Raw genomic sequence first — 12,835 nt, 5'->3', positions numbered from 1 at the left:
AAACTGGTGTCCAAAAACTACAAACCACAAGCCATACTTACACACTGTTTATATTAGAAGTGTCACACATATCCTATCTTTCCGTGAATGATATCATTTATGAATAAAATATGAACAGTTACTATTTCAAACAGCAAATAATTTGCAGCCCAATTATCTGAGCAATTTTGATAGAAAGTTTCCAGGTATAACAACATAAAGCCAAACCACATACTTGTTTGTTTGAAACATACACACATGTGCACACACTACACACACACACACACACAGAGACACACACACAAAGCTAGGAACAAATGAAGTTGATAAGCCTACCAAGTGTGGTGTGTGGGCAGAGTGGAAAGATGATTATTATCAGAAGGACAGAACTGTAGTACTTAGAAGACATTGGCACCGGATCAAGATAAATGAATGGGAATGACCAGAGTTATATCCATTTGAGTCAGAAAGTATGAATAAATAAAAATATCATACAGACAAGGGGAGGAGGGGGAGGAGGAGAGAGAGTAAGTGATTAGGAATTTAGTTGAGATTTCTACTCTGGAAAAAGGATTAGCCGGAAGGCAAGTCGAGAGAAGAGTGTTGCAGCCATGCTTATCCCTACCTGTAGAGACAGGCATCCTCTCTAATGAGTACCTCTGGGAACAAGAAGTCTCAAGCCTCGCAGCAGCACTGGAGGTAATGGGACCCTCCCTCCTAGGCAGGAATGGTAGGGCTGCACCTGGTGTTCAGAACTGGCACCGTGTTATCCCAGAGGTGCAGAGAAACTGGAAGGAGTTCAGAGGGAGGAGGAAAGAATGATTAAGATGCAGAGAAAGATGATTTGAGATGAGAGATTAAAGCACTAAACAAGCATAGCCTGGCTGAGCAACAAGTTGATGGACAAAGAATTTATCTGTGAATAATCAACAATGTACACACTTTGGAGAAAACGTGCTATTTATCCTGGTGTCTGGAGAAGAGCTGTAAAGAATAAATGCACAGAGAAAAAAAGGCAACTCCAAAATTAAGAAAAAGGAGATACAAGTGATCAATATCTTCTCCTAATATGAGGAAGACACTGTGCTGAAGAAAGGATTATGTCAGTCTGATGGTATGGATAAAATAAAGCCATACAACACAAAACAACATTTGATTCCAGGTTTCAGGAAGTAAACACAGTAAAAAGAAAAATTAAGGGCCGTATATATATGACACTGCCAATTCAAACTCACCATTCAAATGAAAAATTTGGTTGGTTCTCCGCATTTTCTTCATGCAAAATCTTTATTAATCAATAACCTGAGCTGGTAAATCAGTGCATCATTTTCCAGAAGGACATTAAATAAAATCGGGAGGTAGACCCTTTTAATATTGCTTTCAATGATCTTTTATGTTGGTTTCTCGTGGAGTATTTAAAATCATAAATTAGAAATGAATCTCATACATAACCAGACCTAAGGCTAGTATGCCATCTTGAAACACCTATCTCTCTGAAAGTAGACAGTGCAACACAGCAGAAAGCAGAGAATTCCCGGGACGAAATCTACCCGTACTAATACATGCTGCTGCGTGCGCTCACGAACCATTGTGTTTCCTGGACAAATCACTCTGCAACGCCCACCCCCTGGGAGGAATCTGAACTGCTCATGCAGATATTGGTTTTGGGTTATGATATCTGGGTTAATCGCCACCCATGTTTCCAGGAACACATAATGGTCTTTCCTTAAAACCCAGAGTTTGGCTTTCAGCATGTGGGGCAGAACAGATACCGACAGGAAAAGTGAGCTGAAGGAGTTATAGTGATCTGTCACCTACTGCTCTTCTGTGTTTTACTTGTTGAGAAACTTTTATTTGGAAGCTTTGAGAGCCAATGAAATAACAATATGTACTTGGGGGGGTACATGTTTACAACTTGTAAACATGCACACATGCCTTTTGTCTCTGGTAAGACACATTGCCCTAGTTTCATGTCATTCACCATTGGACAAACAGTGGAGCCGAGGATTGAATACACGACGGAGAAGACAAGGTCAAGATAACAAGAAGAACAAGAACATCCAAGACTTGAATTGTCTTCCTGCTGATCCTGGTGTCTTCTCTCCACACTGATTCTTATATGATTCATAAACCCAATCATAGCACCAGAATAAAATTAACAGCATACTCCTTATACACAAAACCACAGCTTTACTATAAGGTTCTTGAAAATCTAATACACACAGTTACTAAGTGTAATGAAAAGGAGATATGAAAAAATGACAATTAAATTTATTTTCATAGCTATCCAATATGTGTAAATATTTGTTTTCACAAAGACATTTTCCCACAGAGTAATATACCAGAAGTGATGGAAAAAGACAAACAGAGGGGTCCAATGACTGATACGCTCAGAACAAGCAGACACTCGGGAGGTACAGCTGAGTGGAGCTGAGAGAGAAAGGAAGATAATCTGGAGAAGGTGTTCCAGGAGGGTGGGGCAGAACCTGAGGAGGAATGTGGAAAACTAGAGGAAGCCCTGTCAGGTTTCCAGACAGTGAAAAACAAGCGTCAGTGCAAAAAGACATTTGGCAGCAACTTCTCAGCTTTGCCAAGGAGCAATCTGCAGAGCAGAAGGTCCAAGTAGCGGGAGGAAATTCTTAACAGAGGCGAATAGCATCTTGGAACTGGCTGAAAGGAGAAGAGCATTTAAATGAAAGACAGGAGCAAAGAGACTGTGTCAGACACTGGACATCCACAGCAGGGGTTTGGAGGCCGAGGACTTCCCAAGAGTTGAGCCAATAACAAGAGACAAGGGTGTACCACGTGGGACTGTGGGAGGTGGGTGCATTCAGAAAAACAAATTTCTGCCTTGAAGGAAATAACAGAATTATAACTGAAACAAATAGATACCTGGATCAGAACGATATAAAACAACGTACACATAGAAAAGAAAAGTAGCAACTATTCAAAATCCTCCGTGAAAGCCAGCCAGTGTCTCTAGCAGTGAAGGTTGAAATTCCCAAAACCCAGCTGCCTGGTCCATGTCCCACTCACAGCCCTTGGCAGAACGAATCTGGAAAAACTATTTCATCCCCTCAAGTCTTAATTTTTTCACAAGAGAACAGCAGAACGTTGTACCATCTGCCACAGAATCAGTGGGAGAATGAAGGTCTTAAAGAGCTCAGCGCTTGTCAGAGAGTGAAGCCTCTGATAAAAGGTCAATTTTCAAAGTCTTATGATACTGGAAAAAGCGAAATGGGGTACAGAAGGGAAAAAACGTAAAAATAGTATTTTTTAAAAAGGATCCAAAAAAAAGAAAGATGAAAGGGGCGTGGGAATTAAAGGCTGCGCTTTCAAAAACTGATGAATAAGATGTTGCTTACCATGCACCAGCTCCAAGGGTATTTACTAATGTAAATTTGTGGAGAGCGGGCAAAGAAGTCACTTATTCCTGAAAGACCCAATTCAGAACTCCGTTTTCAAAAATCATTCAAAGAAGCTCTCTTCTTCTCATTCCCAGAACTGCCTTAAAACAGCCAAGCGTTTCAACCCAGATCCAAATAAATAACCAAGCATTTCATGTTGGAATGCCATTCAAAGGCAGCATAGTGACTCCTACTGATCTCCCAATACAGTCATACTCCCAGTCTTAAATATTTACTTTGTGAATGTAACAATTAACAAGGACACTAATAGCCCAAACTCTGGGGTATCTACTCTAAGGTAAACCTTCCAGGTCTCCTTTCAGACTCTGGAGGATAGATACTCATTTTGATCTCGATTAAATTGTGTGAACGCTGATGCTCAAAAAAATTTAAGCCAGTGTTTCAAGTTTTCGGTCATGCAGATGCAGAGCCTGGGCTTGAATGGAAGTCTGTTTGAGGAAAACGTTGAACTTTTAGCTTGGTAATGTCTTCAGAGAAGGACTCGAATTGAGTGAGCCTCTATGTCCTTTCATCAAATAGCCATGCAGGATTTAAACTAGTTATGCCAGCTGGTTATTTATTTTTCAGCTCATGCGCCCATCTATGCCTGTGTGTATCCATCTATATGTTTGTCTGAAATCTTGTAGAACTTGAAAAACCACATGTCTCGGTCACTAAGTGGCTAGACAGAGTTTGAGAGTAATTCTCTTCTCCGGTGATCAAGCCAAAGCCTCCGCCATGACAGATTAGCAGTCCACCACTGAGTGAAAGTGGGCCTCTGGATCACGTAACGTTAAGATTTTTCTTAAAATAAAATAAAGTATTCTTATTCATTCTCAGTTCTCATAGTCTGAGCATTCCCCCAAGCTGCATTTGATTTTCGTGCTTAATGACACATGGATCATTTCATACAACGCAGTCTCTCAAGTCAAGCCAGTTACTTCATCTGTGGCTAAAGTGAAGAAAGTGAGTTGATGTAGTACAGAAAGCAAACTTCGAGTACACGTTCTTGAGAGACTAAATATCAGTCCCCAGGGTGGAGCATAAATAACGCACAATACCTGCTCTCTATTGCCTTAGGATCCTTTCAGGACATTTTTGGCAGTGTATAATTTTAACTTTAAATACTGACTTTAAAACAAACCGTACGTAAGATTCAACTCCACTGTATTTATAGCTGGTGAGCAAATGCGATCTTTCACTCAAAAAGATAATGTACCCTGAAAGAAAACATGTTCACAAAGATCCAAAATTGAAACAGAATGTAAGTGCTACACAAGATACATAAAACATAGATGAAATAATAATAATAATAATAAGCTTTGTGACTTACGAAGAGGGGAGGGGTGTATAAAATCAGGATGATTTCATAGTAGGGATGCTGTTTTAGGTGGAGTGTGGACATATATAATATTTCAAGAGACATATAAGATAGGGCATGAGAAAGGAATGATGTAATGGCTTCATAAGGTAAAAATAAGCATGAACAGACTACAAAGTCAGTTCTCACCCCAGTCATGACAAGACAAGTTGTTTACACTGGGTTCTGCCAGCATCCATGTAGGAGCAAACAATGACACTGAAGTGTAAATGGGTTGACCAACTTATTAGGGGATGCCCTATCATACTACAAAAGTATTTGTTCAACTATGTTCATAGCAGCACTATTTGTAATAGCCAGAACCTGGAAACAGCCTAGGTGCCCCTCAATAGAAGAATGGTTAAAAAAGGTGTGGAACATATACACACTAGAGGTTTACTCAGTGGTAAAAAACAATGACATCTTGAATTTTGCATGCAAATGGATGGAAATAGAAAACGCTTTACTGAGTGAGGTAAGCCAGACCCAAAAAGAGGAACACGGTATGTATTCACTCATAAGTGGATTCTAACCATAATTAAAGGTCTTTGAGCCTATTATTCGTGATCCTAGAGAAGCTAAATAAGAAGATCTACTGATGAAAGGTCAACAAAAGTAAGAGTTAGAAGATTTCTAAAACAGCAGAGACAAAATATCGCAAAGGTTTAACATAGTAATGGCAGTGAAAATGGAAATGAAAGATTGTTTAGAAAAACACTCTAAACTAACTGAAAATAGAGAGTAAATGAAAGTGGTAACAACAACGCTAACATTGAGTATGGGTTACTCGAAACCAGACATTAATTAGAAATGTGAACACACAAAGACTCATTTAATACCCCTGGTGACCAAGCCCTTATTACTGTCATTTTTCTGATGTTAAAATACAGGCAGAGGGAACCATGGTGAGTTTTTAAAGGCTGCAAGCTGGCAAGTAGCAAAGACTGGATGGAAATTGGGGAGGAAAGGACCTGTCTTATCTTGTACTACAGAAGACTGATTGATCTGTACCCTTAAGAGTACTAGTTATATGATAGTTATAGAAATAAAGATGTCAAATAGGTCACAAAAACAAATAAATAAATATAACTGGTTTATTATTGCCTTTTTACTTTTGAAGCCCTTGGATAATATAAAAGTAGGAGAGCAAATATGAGTTAGGTGTATTGCACAGGCTATTCTAGGCTATGTCCCAAGCACCAGACCATAGCAAAGCTCTGAATAATGGTGCAAGTTCTGGGGTATGTATATCAGTATTCAACTTTCAATATTCAATTCTGTTATTTTTTTCAAAATTTGGTTGAAAGAATGTCTGAAAACTACTACATATGAACTGGTCTTAGAGAAATATTTGCTGGTAAAGGCTGCTTGTATTGCAGCAGGTATTTCTAGGAAACATGTGAACCACAACCTGCCTGGTGATCCCAAAGCCTGAATGAAATCCATCACCAACTCCAGGATTTTGTAACAACTGCAAAGACAGGTCAGAGGTGAGGGGTTAAAATGAGCTCCAAGTTTGTGTTCCACATGCCTGATCCAGATGTTTTGGTTGGGTAGATGAAGAGAAGCCAAGAGTCCCTGGAAATATGGAGGAGGATCAAAAGTAGAAGTTTCTAGTAGAGACAGAAAACATTTTGGTGTGAATGAAGAGATGAGAAAGGACAAGTGGACAAATTATTAGAAATTCTTTTTTCCCTATAATTTCCTGTGGAGCTGACATGGTCAATGAATAACCATAGGTTTGTACATTTGTGAGAATGCGGCTGCCATTTTAACATGAACTTGGGTTAGTTTTCTATAATCAATGCACCCTTGAGAATCTACAAACAGTCAAGTTCTCCCTACATAGATATAAAATGAAAATACAACTATGCAGAAGAGAGTGTTTTCTCTCATTTCAGCAGATTCTTTTAAAGTTCATTTAAAATCTAGGAGATTATTATTCCAGGAAGGATGGAATTTCCCCTTTGCAGGAAAATATCCACAACTGAAAGACATAATGTAATAAATAAGTGCACGATTTCAAAGGAAAATAAGAGCGAACACCTGCTTCCTGGAAGGATTGTGATGAGCACATTGGGAAAGGCATCCGCTGTTTCTATTATTAAAGGTGACCACACCAAGAAAGAATGATGTTGTGCAGAAGTGTTATCTTTTGCTTTGTTCACACCCAGATGAGACATTAAAAGCATTAGGTTTTCAGATAAATCCGTACCTCCCACAGACAAAGAGTTACAGAAAGCAGACTGTGGCTGTATTCTTCCTCATCAAATGCTTTTTTTTAATGAGGATGTTTATTTTGCACTGAAGGACAACTACAATTGAATAATTTGAAAGTGTTCTCTACATACTTTTACTACAGTTCAACAGCAAAAATATGTAAATCGATGTATGATACTTTAGAAAACCAAAACAAACCAATAACTCTGTGACAAAAGACCAACCTCTGCAATCATGCAGACTCTATACATTATTCCATATTTTGTGTGTATGTATATTAATATAATTGAGCATCAGTCTTTAGACAACTTTATATTTTTACAAAGTACACAGAAAAACATTCTATCACCAGTATTTAATAGCAAATAATACTTAAATTTAAACCAAGATGTCTTTAGTTTGAATCTCTTAAATGAAAGAAATTTCTATAAATTTAATAGAAATATAAAAGAGCATATACTCACATATGACAGAAAAGTAGAAAATGAGTTCACATTGGTTAGTTTTGTAGAAAGAAATCTTTCTGACTGTCCTAAGTGATCCAAAACACTATGAAAGATGCCTGATAGAGACATTGGACACTTGGTGATAGAGCCATTGAACACTTATAAGTTGTGAGTCTACCCTGTGTATATAAGGGAAATAACTGAGAAAAAGGCAGACTTGTGTCTGCTGCCCTCGAGCTCACAACATAAGGGATGGCACAGACTGGGGAGAAGGCAACTTCAAAGGCCAAGTTCACAACCAGATAATGCAACTCTAACACAACTTGTACTTTCCTGACATTTACTGCAATTAAAATAGAGCTCTCTCCTTTTGTCCCAAAAGCTTCCTTTTTTAAAAATTTACTTAACTCTCCAAAACATTGCTACCTTCTATCTATAATTTAACTCATTAAACCTTTCGCTTATAACATTATCTTCTTTGTAAGTTATAGTATATGGATAGAACATGTAATCCTAAACACATTCAACCACATATAACCATATGTTCTATACAGAAATGGACATAGAGTTAGATTAATTAGAAAACATCATATAATTAATAAATCATACATGTTTAATTGCAATCATTTATTGTAATGGATTATAGCTGAATATAATCCATGAATGTAAGAGGAAAGTTAGTTTGTTCTTCTGGAAGTTCTCACTGAGATGTGGGCATTAGTTCAACCTTACCTGGCTTCAGGTATCAACAACTCCTGCAGAACACACCACATTTCTACAGAACATGGTTTTCTCTAGAAGTGAAGAGTCTCTTACCATGTGACATTTCAGTGTGTACCTCTGAGCGCACTGGAGCCAGTGTGCCATAGCTATAGATCTGAAGCCCGGGGCTATTCCACTTTGAATTCTCAGCACTGTCTTAAAATAGACAAGTTGTCCATTCATGTTTAAGGAAGGAAGGATGGGAGAGGGAGACAGGAAGGAAGAAAAGAGGGTGGTGAGAGGCACACAGAAGAAATTTACACCAGTGCATCCCCAGTCTCTCTGGAGTTAAGAAATTTGAGGAGACAGTTTCTCAGGATGTTTTTTTAAAAAATCTGAAACACAGCAATTACATGAACCAATTTAGACAATCTTACAGTAACTATTTCTTAACTAGAAAGATTTCCAAATAGGTTTGCTGAGATTGACAGGTTACTAGGCCAACATTTCAATCATCTCCAGGGTTAGAATTTTAAAAAATGAAAAAGAGAAACAAACACCCTCTGGAACTCATTCTGAGAAAGTTCAATAAGTAGAGTACTTAAATTTTACCCATGGTTTATAAACTTGTCAATACAGAAGATAACATTTCCACAATGAGAAAATATCTCTTTGTAGGGACTGGAGAGGTGACTCAGCAGTTAGCCATTTATCATGAGAACTGTGGCCCTCCTCTCACCTACAGTCCTACATACAGGCGGAAAACTGCATACTTAATAAATAAATCAATCCTTTTTTAAAGAAAACATCTTTATAAAGAATCAAGATAGGACTGCTACTTAAAAGACATCGTAGTTGTCTCTAAGACATAGCCTCATGGAAACACAAAAATCCCAGTTGCAGTCATTTAAAGATGAAGTAGTTTCGTGCACGGTGCTCACATGTATATTGAGGTATATGTTCAGGATATATGTTTTCTGGATTGGCATACTTAAAGAAAAAGAAAGACTTGAATTGACTTTTTGAAAAACTGGATATCGGCATACAAAGACAGGATGAAGCAAATTCCATCCCGAATTGATACCATGATTGGGGTTGGACCCAAAGTTTTATTTTAAGAACAAATTTGGTATTGTTTCCCAAACTGAATATGTGGTAAGGGAGTCATGGCTATGAATTCTCTTTCCATAGTGTGTCGGTGACAGTCCAATGACAGACATTGACTACACACAAGTTATGACGTTGGCTGCTTCTCATCTCATAGAGCATCAGTGAAGACAGAGCAAGGAAAGGATCCAGAGGGGAAAAGAAAGTAAGTAAGAACCACCTAAGTCAGGACTCTGTAAGCCTGGTGTGGCCACCTTCCCCACTTAATCCTGGATTACAAATACATAACAAAATTTGATCAATGCCATCTTTTGTTAATGACTGGAACTACCCAAAAACCCCACAAACAGCCTTGCAGGTTCTATGGGAAAATTCCAATATTATCATTTGAAAACAGATTTGCCCACTAAATACTCAGAAATCAGTATGACTTAAATCATTTCCTAAAAATACCTTTGGAGAGGCAATTTATTAGACTTATTCCGACTAACACACTAAAGAATAAATAAAATACACCCCCCCCAAAATGTAAAATATCTTTTAAAAGAAAGGAATAGTAAGGATTCTGAAAAGTCATAAGGTAGTATGTTTCATATGTTCACTTAAAGTTATATATTACACACATACATGTGTAAATACATACACAGGCAGAGTTAATATGAAATTTTCCTATCTAAGGTAAAAATGCTCCCCTGAGAGTCACAGACTGTCTAATAAAACCCCCAACACCAAGCTTGAGAAGCCCTCTGTTGGGTTGTTGGCCAGGGTTGTGAAAGAGACCCCAAAAACTTTATAGGCTATTGCTGTAGCACTTGGTCACCTCCCAGTTGCTGACGGCAGCTTCTATTGCTAAAGATATTATGTACACTGATCCTAGCTCCAGAGCATCTGACACAGAGGTCAGAGGATCCTTGCTGAATCTGACTTCAGCAGCTCCATCTTGAGAACTGGCTTTGAGAGACTCAGGAGTTGCCATGCAGGATCTCAGGGGGGTAAAGTAACCAATGATCTCAGCACTAGGATGCTTATGAACCACAACAATGACCAGCATGGCATGATGACTCCAAGAATGTAATATGGAATGGATATAGAAAAATGAAAAAGAGGCAATAAGTTGGAGAGAGAACAAGAAGAGCATATGGAGAAGCTTGGAGGGAAGGAAGAGAAGGGTAAAACTAAACAGACTTTGTATTGACTGCTTCGGTCCTTTGTTCATTGTTTATATTTTGAGACAGGGTTTCATGTAGCTCAGGACAAACATAGACTAGATGTGTTACCAAAGCTGGGTTTAAAATCCTGATCTTCTACTTCCAGAGTACTGAGCCTGTATGTACCGTGATACCAACCTAAGGGCTTCAGTCTTTGAAGTTTTCATTCTCTGGCTTCCCTCAACAAACGTTATCCTTAAAAACTTAGAATACAAGGTTTTCATCTAATAAAAATTTTGTGTAATGTTCATACACAAATATATGTGTATAAACTTATATATCTGTATGTATAAATAGTGCATGTAAAAATATGTATAGATATGCATATAAATATATTCTGAATGTATTCTTCTACATATAAAAGTAAATAAAATATTGTGTATTAATCTCCTCTCGAACTCTCATGGTTGGATCAAACCATTCAATGTTTTTCCTATGTATTCACAAGAAAATGACTTTTGTTACCTGAGAAATTGTAGGACTTTCTCTCCACTATCAAGCAAGCAATGAGTACATCTAATGTCCATTGCTATGCCTCTATGTGGAGACAGTGTCAGATCCTACGTGTTGAAGGTCCAGTTTCCAAGACTACAGTCATCTTATATACACCAGATGCCAGTAGCAAACCATAGGTTCTTTTCCAGAACTCCGGATCAACCACCTACAAATCTAGAATCCACAACAACTTCACTGGGTTGGACGAATTTTCATGACCAGGCATGGGGCTTGGGCCCAGACAATGACTGATTTAACACAAAGAGCTACATAGACCAAAGATAAATGACAAAAATGCATGCACTGTGTGTTCTAGAACAGTCACAGACTTGAACTTTCTGGGCATGCCACCCACCAAGTACCTCTATGTGTTTAACAATCCAGTTTCCTAACCCCTGTCCCCTGGGCTGTGAAGCCTCCATTGCATTGGTACAACTTCTAATAGACAAGGTAGGGGAGCTCAGAATGGTTTTTGTGCATATTCTGGCTTCCCTCATTGCCATCCGCTCCCTGTCTCCTCCTTCCCTCTTTCTTCCTCCTGCTCTTTCGGCTGTTTTTTTTTTTCTTTTAAGACAAGGACTTCTATAGCCCCAACAATCATCAAATCCACCATGTATCATACATCCAAAGATGGCCTTGAACTTCTGTTGCTCTTGCTGCCACCTCTTGAGGGTACAGGACAGGTATAAACCTCCATGCCTGGCCCAGTGCCTTGGTCTCTATGCACAGAATTTCTTTTTTCCAAGCTAAGATCCTTACTCTATCAGGAGAGTCTTATAACTACTATCTGATAAGGCAGCGTAGAAATGTCTTTATATGCAGCAAATGGTTCATTTCTATCACATGACTTGGTTAAAGAGTTATAGATGCTATTATATATCTTAAAACCCAGTTCATATGGATCATAGCATCATGGTAATCAGAGGGTAATACCGAATATTCCTATGAGAATCATGTGGCAATGGGGTCTATATTACTGGAAAATATTAGAAAAGAATTCACATCTACCATATACTTAAAGCATTTTAATTTTGTGAATAGGTTCATATATTATTCATACAATTTATTCCGATAAGCACTGATAAGCAAAAGAGATAAATGTGAGAACAGACAAGCTTGTAACATTGAGAAAGACACTCAAAAGTATTTTCCAAAAGTAATTCAGAATGTTATTCAGTTTCGGTTCCATTTGCTCAGAAGCGACCATAACCTTGAAGTTCAAGTTCAAGAAAATAATCATCGATGAATGTATTTGTCACTACTGTTTAGTTTCACACCAGAGAATTGTCGAGCGGATGATACCGCACTGGATAGAGACTTGCATTTGGTACTAAGGTTTTTGGAGATCCCCGGGGCTGAGATTCATCTCTGAGCTCTCCCTGACCCTGCTTCTTGGCAGATGGGGACTGAACTTTCCTTGGGTAACTTGATTCCATAAGGGCAGTATTGAGGCTTCCTGCAGAGTGCCCTGAACATTTAATAGAGCGAGAAAAACTCCAGTGCTCCCTTCATAGCCAGACAGTTCAAGTACGGCCAGTACATCACTGGTGTGTGGTCTAGAAAGTCTAGTCTCTGGGCATGAGACTGCTTGAGTCTGGGATTACTTCCAGGTCGTCAAGTGAACGAGCAGTGGATTAGATCATTTTGTTTCCTTTCACTTTCTTATGAAGCATACTAAAATAGACTAGCTCGAAATATCATGAGAGTGAGACCATGTGAGAAAAGGACCCAAGAAGAAAGCCTGACAGGAGAATGTAAAGGGACAAAGTAGGGACCTTACGGCGGATATATTCTGGGCCAAAGGATAGAAATAAGAACGGCACATGTTAGAGAGAAACAGGGCATCCATGAACAGATTTTTTTCAAGTAGTCTGTTGAACAATCTGTATCTGTATTTGGGGATGGAAAACT

General features: G+C 38.5%; 1 protein-coding gene across 1 annotated transcript in view; it reads right to left on the bottom strand.

Annotated features, from left to right (window-relative positions):
* Sema3d (semaphorin 3D) overlaps positions 1–12,835 on the bottom strand; it is a 193,627-nt gene that overhangs the window by 166,280 nt on the left and 14,512 nt on the right. The window lies entirely within an intron of this gene.

The sequence above is a fragment of the Myodes glareolus genome, chromosome 27 (assembly GCF_982192425.1).
Source record: "Myodes glareolus chromosome 27, mMyoGla1.1, whole genome shotgun sequence".
In the NCBI taxonomy this organism is placed as follows: domain Eukaryota; kingdom Metazoa; phylum Chordata; class Mammalia; order Rodentia; family Cricetidae; genus Myodes; species Myodes glareolus.
Note: the sequence above shows the minus strand (reverse complement) of the source record. Positions and strands in the feature narration are given on the sequence as shown.